At 37.1% G+C, this 7,135-nt stretch overlaps 1 pseudogene; it reads left to right on the plus strand.

Moving 5' to 3' along the window:
- The window catches only part of LOC107671097 (ryanodine receptor 2-like), a 50,858-nt pseudogene that overhangs the window by 29,232 nt on the left and 14,491 nt on the right, over positions 1-7,135 (plus strand).

The following is a 7,135-nucleotide window of genomic DNA, read 5'->3' on the forward strand; positions in this document are numbered from 1 at the left end:
AAACCTTAATCTCTAGCTTCCGCTAACTGCCGTACCTGCGTTCATGAGAGAACTATCCCTTTAAAAGTCATTCTTAGATCTATTGAAATTGATATTTCTGTTTCATTCAGCTTTCTAAAACTGGTCCGAAATCATGAGATGAATAAAATATTTAATTCTTCTGACAACCCTGTTTTTTAAAATAAATTTTAACACCATATAAATGGATTTAAAAAAATGGATATAGAAATATACTCTATATAGACTACGTACAAGGTTTTATGAAAGTCTCTTATGCTCACCAAGGCTGCATTTATTTAATCAAAAATGCAGTAAAAACTGTAATTTGCTAAATATTATTACATTTTAAAATAACTGCTTTCTATTTTAAAATATTTTAAAATGTAATATATTTATGTGATGGCAAAGCTGAATTTTCAACAGCCATTACTGTACTTTTGAGTGTCACAAGAAAATTATGCTTCAGAAATGATGTTAATATGCTGATTTGATGTTCAAGAAACGTTTCTTATTTTTTATCAATTTTTAAAACAGTTGTGCGGCTTAATATTTTTGTGGAAACTGATCCATTTTCTCAGGATTCTTTGATGAATAAACAGTTAAAAAGAGTAGGATTTATTTGAAATATAATTTTTTGTAACATTATAAGTGTCTTTACTTACTTTATTTGTTTTTGATCAATTTGATGCACCCTTACTCAAAAGTATTAATATATATATATATATATATATATATAAAATAATAAGAAGCTTCCATAAAATTTTAGGAATAGGGTTCCTCACATGGGGACAATCTTCATGCCCATTCAAAGAAGATTTTTGAGGCAAGTGGATTTTGAATGCAGCTTCCAAAAGAAAAGAAAAAAAGCAGAATAATATATTTTTATATTAGATACGATCACACCGGCGTGATTAGATCGTTCAGTGCGGCACATCACCAGCTGCTAAATTCAAATCTGCGCTCGCTGGCTGGGCTGAGCCAGAGACAGACGCGTTTTTACAGCGCTGCGCATTATAACCAATCACACACGATTCTGTTGAGCTTATGAGTGCAATGACCAATCAGAGGCGTTCAGATGAGTGCAGACGTGCGAAGGATGCAAGTAAGAGATTCATTTCACAGTGATTATAATTTGAGTTTTTGTGCTTGAACTCCGGCTAGACTGAGGTTAGTGAAAGTGTTCTTTGATAATGTAAAAGTTTTTGCTCTCTTTCTGCACAATGAAAGTGTTATAATTAGTAACTTACAAGGTTTTTATTAAATTCACATTAAATAGGCTACAAAGTCAGTCGTATTAAAATATTTTATGGCATGACACCCATATCTGGTACTTTTTGAACAATTTGTTTATTGAGAAATAAATTATGTCAGTATAATACAGTCAAATTTAATCAGATCTCTTATTTACATATTAATAATACTAAAAGAAAAACAGCAACTAACACAAGAAAAGAGAGAGAAAAATAATAATAATAAAAAAGAAAAGGGAAGAAAAGAAAAAAAAAAGGACACAGGTCAGTTCAAAACACTACACAATAAGAGAATTTGGGAGTACTAGTCATACATTTTCCACTTTCTTCCAATACATAGCTATTAGACGCTTTGCTTGAAGTATAAATATGTCAATATGTTTCTGAGTGCTGTTACTGTATACAATATTCTCACAACAGGAACATACCTGGTACTTAAGGAAAAAGATGGGTTATTATGCGTAGTTTGTAGATTACACTATTAGGCTCATCGCCTATTATAGATCAACTAACATAATCTATACAGGTGCAAAATGCATTTGCTTACGCATAATTGAGAATGGAGATATTTCATGATATATTTAACATGTTTGGGAATATTTCGAAAAAAAATAAGAAAGCATGAGCCTATATCAGTTATGCAGTGCTATCGTGGCTTCTGTGTGTCATCATGAGAAGCATGACGAGCCCACCCCCCCCACTCGTGCCCCCTCAAAATGAATGAGTACATGCACCCCCCTGCACGGGGACCATCATATCTGGGGGTCCTTGGCATCAAAAAGATTGAAAACCTTCTGGTGTAAGACACAGGTCACCATTCATATCTTTATCCTGATATCTTGAGTCAGCTGGCTATGACTTTTATTATTGTCAGTGCTCAAATGTTATGCTGTTAAGTTGTATGTGATATTTGAACCAGGTGATATGAAGCTGGGCATTGCAATCCTGAATGGAGGAAAGACGTCTGTCCAGCAGGTAGGTTTGAAAAGGTCATGCTGGATTACAGATATGTTTGGACGATAACAAAAAAACCCAAAGTTTTGACATTTAACACCAAAACCAACTTTTATATAACATCTTCTTTATGTTCATTCTCTCTGTTGTTGAATTCTCTCTAGAAAATGCTGGATTACCTGCGACAGAAGAGAGATGTGGACTTCTTTCACAGTCTGGGCAGCCTAATGCAGTCTTGCAGGTTCAGCTGTTATTTGCTAATGCATTGTGAGACATTTCCCTGACAGAAAGCAGCTGCTCAAACACCTAAAAGTGGAGAAATGCTTTGTTCACTCATTTATTACCCATCACCCTCCTTCTGTGTTCAATTTCAAAGTTACTTAGTATAATCAAGAGAAAAGAACATCGTTTTACATAACTTTTTTCACCTTTCAATCTGTTCCTTTGCTGTAATTGAAAGTGTCTGTTGAGTGTCTATTTTAAAAAGAAGAGGACTGTGTTTTTGATGTTGCTGTTGTAATTCTGTGTCACAGCGTGCTGGATTTGAATGCATTTGAGAGGCAGATCAAAGCGGAGAGTTTAGGAGTGGGTGCTGAGGACAATTCAGGTACATCACTGACATCCACAACAAAGTGCTTTGAAAAATAAATGTCTATCAGAAGAGGCAGATATTTTCTTTTTATTGACATTGATTTGCCTGTACTGCATTTTGTTTTCTCCTCCTCTCTCTCTTTCTCAGGCGATAGAGTAATGGCAGATGAACAGCTGACCTGTGATCTTTTCCGATTCCTCCAGCTTCTTTGTGAAGGTCATAATACTGGTTAGAACAAACATTGTTTTTTTTTGTTTTTGTTTAATAGTGCAAGGTTCTTTTGTACTATGGCTGTCAAAGTCAACAGGTGAAGTGAAATATGCTTTGTTAAAATACTTTCTCCTATCCAACTTTAACCATACTATACGTACGCTATTTGTAGACTGATTCCCCTAAAGAGTGTACACACTGTCGTGCTACACAACAATGGTTCAACGTATCAGCAGTTGGCTCATGCAATGGCAGTATGGGAATTATACTACCTTCAAAAGTTAGGGGTAAAACGTTATGTTTTTTTTTTTTTTTAACGAAACAATTTTATTCAGCATGGATGCATTAAATGGTTCAAAAGTGATAGTTTAGAAATGTACGATGTTACAAAATATATCTATTTCAAATATTCACAAAAATATTAAACAGCACAACTCTGTTAAGCACAACATTGATAATGATGTTTCTTGAGCACCAAATCAGAATATTAGAATGATTTCTGAATGATCATGTGACACTGAAGACTGGAATAACAGCTACTGGAAATTCAGTAATATTACATTTAAAATTGTATTAAATTGTAATGATATTTTACAATATTACTGTTTTAATGTATTTTAACTGTATATATTAGTTTACAGATCTGCACACTCTGAATCACAAAGTATTGTGAGTAAACAGACAAGTAAAAAAGTAAATACATAATTTTCAAATTATATTAGTTTTTTTTTTTAAACCAAGTTCAAGTATTTAAGACCCTTTAAATCAGATTTTTAAGATGAGAAATTCAGTCAAGTATTTTAAAACTTTTGACTGGCAGTGTAAATTTAAATCCAGGTGAGACTTCTAACAATATTTGCAAGTATTTAGAAGTGGATTTTAATGTATTCGGAACTTGACATGTTTGAAATATCACCAATAAGCAAAAAACACCATTGGCAGTATTGGAAGCCCACTGGTGCACTGCAACTGCAGGCTAGCAACCGAAACATGTTTGTTGTTTTGTTTTGTATCGTCAAAAAGGAAATAAATCCACAACATTGTAAAAAGGAAAAACAGTCTGTACATTCTCAATGTAAGATCAATGATGGAAAAAAATTATCAGATTATTCATTATTGATAAATGTAATCCATCGACAGCCCTATTTTAAACAGCATCAATATTCTGGTCTATTTTTGTAAAAACTGGAGACTGAAATTTCCCCCACAGGCTTCCAGAACTACCTGCGGACTCAAACTGGAAACAACACAACAGTCAACATTATCATCTCCACTTTGGACTGTCTGCTCAGGGTCCAGGCAAGCCCACTGACTCAACCCCAAAAACTAGTTTCTTACATTTTTCATTATGCCTGTCTGTAATATACATGTAAAGAATGAAAAATGCGTGTTTGCTGCTGTAAGTGGTTTGAGAGTTTCAGCACCGAATGGAGAAGGGCCCAAAACAGTGAAACAGAGCTTGTCGCCAAATAAAATTTCCATAAACCATTCATCGCTGACAGGCCACCTTCATTTCATTTGTCTGATACTGAGAATGATGGATGGCCTCATATCTACAGAAGTCCATCAGCGATTTCTACTGGTATTATTCAGGGAAGGATGTGATTGACGAGTGTGATCAGCACAACTTCTCCAAATCCATCAGCGTGGCCAAGCAAGTGTTCAACACACTCACTGAATACATTCAGGTAAATGCACATAAGCAAATGGGTCAGCAGTGATGGGGCTTGTATGAAAAACCTGCTTTGTCAAAATGTAAAGATACAGAGTAATGTTTTGACTGTGTGTCCTAAGATTCTATGTTATTCTCTCCTTTTAATGTTTTATTTCAAATGAATGCATCTCAGAGGCCTAACGCCACACCTGCTGTGTCTGTCTTCGTTCACACACCATAATGTGGTGTTATATGTTGTGAAGCAACTCGTTTAATTAATCTCTTTAGCTAACATCAATTAAAACCTTTAATTGTCTAATTTGGGGTCCGTGTACAGGTAACCAGCAGAGTCTCTGGGACGCCATAGTTGGCTTCCTCCATGTGTTTGCCCATATGCAAATGAAGCTTTCTCAGGTTGGCCTATAGACAAATTACTTTAAATCTTATGTGCTAATTTATTAATTGCAAAGAAAAGTGTATGAAACTTAAGGGAATAAATGAAATAAAAGAATGGTGTTTTGTGTCTGCAGGATTCTAGCCAAATAGAGCTGCTGAAGTCTTTGATGGACTTACAAAAAGACATGGTGGTAATGCTGCTTTCCATGTTTGAATGTTGGAGAATCATTTGTCAAATCTTTACACAAACAGAAATGCGCTTGTGTTCATACCAACTGTGAACCCGTATTGGCATCCATATGACTGGAAACCCACTTTTGCAGCAACCAAATTTCGAATTCCACTCCAAAAGCTGCAGTGTGAAAGTCTAATTGTCCTACAGTCATTTTGAGTACGTCAAGTCACCTTAATTTTTATTGCGCTATATACAATAGAGAATCAGAGCAGCTTCACGGTATTAAACAAGAAAGTAACAAAATCAGTGATGCAAACTTCAAAATGAGGCACATACAAAATTCCATTTCCATTATTCAGCTCCATTCAGTTCAGTGTTGGTTCAGTTTGGTTCAGTATCTGTGTAAAGTCTATTCATTATGAAACAAGTTAAATTCAGTGATAAGCAGCTGTACTGAAGGCATGCATAAATATTTCTTTGTGTTTCTAGGAAACGTAGTGATGGTAGACAGATGGTAGATATGCTAGTAGAATCATCCAGCAATGTGGAGATGATCCTCAAGTTCTTTGATATGTTCATCAAGCTCAAAGACCTCACATTGTCTGAAGCTTTACGCGAATACCACCCAGACGGCAGAGGACTCGTTACCAAGAAGGACTTCCACCGAGCCATGGAAGGTTTCAAGCGCTACTCTCAATCAGAGATTCAAGATTATTTTATTTATGAGATTCATAATTCAAGATGGCGCCGCACATGGCTGCCTCAGTTTGTTGCTCCTTGGTACTTTTACTGTTTTTGTTTGTTTTTCCTGTCTTAAGCAACGTTTATTATCTTTCATTTTCATTTCACTTTCATTATCATTCTCGGAGATTTTAATAAAGCTAATCTCACCCGTGAACTGCCTAAATATAGACAGCACATCACGTGCCCCACCAGAGACAGCAATATACTGGACCACTGCTATGCTGTTTTAAAGGATGCATACCACTCTGTCCCCCGAGCAGCGCTGGGGGCCTGCTTCGAACTTACTGTTGGAGGCTGCAGCTACTGATCTGGATGAGCTTACTGACACCGTGACATCCTACATTAGTTTCTGTGAGGACATGTGTGTACTACCCACCAGGACTTATTTAACATTTAACAACGACAAACTTGTTTTTGTTCAGTACAAAAAAGTTTTGTTCAGTACAAAACTCAAACAGCTTCGCCAGGCCAAAGAGAATGCCTACAGGAGTGGGGACAAAGACTTGTACAAACAGGCCAAATACACACTAAATAGGGAGATAAGAATGTTGAAAGCCATCATCCTACATCAGTGTGGAAAGGCTTGAAAGCCATCACCAGCTACAAGACTCCATCCCCCAGCAATGAGGCCAATCAACAACTGGCTGAAGACCTGAACGAGTTCTACTGCAGGTTTGAAAAGCAAAAGCCTGGTCTGACACCCCACACCAACTCCGACGTCTCACAGCGCAGCCATCAACACCCCCCTCCCCCCACTGTTTCTCAACCTGTACTCAAGATCCGTGAAGATGATGTAAGCAAAGTCTTCAGGAGACAGAAGATAAGGAAAGCCAAAGGCCCAGACGGTATCTCTCCAGCCTGCTTCGAAGCCTGTGCTGTCCAGCTATCATCCATCTTCACATGAAGTCATTTGAGAGACTGGTGTTGGCCCACCTGAAGGACATTACTGGACCCTTGCTGGACCCCCTGCAGTTTGCTTACCTTACCGAGCAAACAGGTCTGTGGATGATGCAGTCAATATGGGATTGCACTACATCCTCCAACATCTGGACAAACCAGGGACTTGTGCAAGGATATTAGGCAGCAGCTGGGAAAACTCACATCCAACACCTGCACCATCAGCACCGGAGCTCCTCAGGGCTGCGTTCGCTGCGTTCTCT

This window comes from Sinocyclocheilus anshuiensis, unplaced genomic scaffold (assembly GCF_001515605.1).
Source record: "Sinocyclocheilus anshuiensis isolate Anshui unplaced genomic scaffold, SAMN03320099.WGS_v1.1 scaffold861, whole genome shotgun sequence".
NCBI lineage: Eukaryota > Metazoa > Chordata > Actinopteri > Cypriniformes > Cyprinidae > Sinocyclocheilus > Sinocyclocheilus anshuiensis.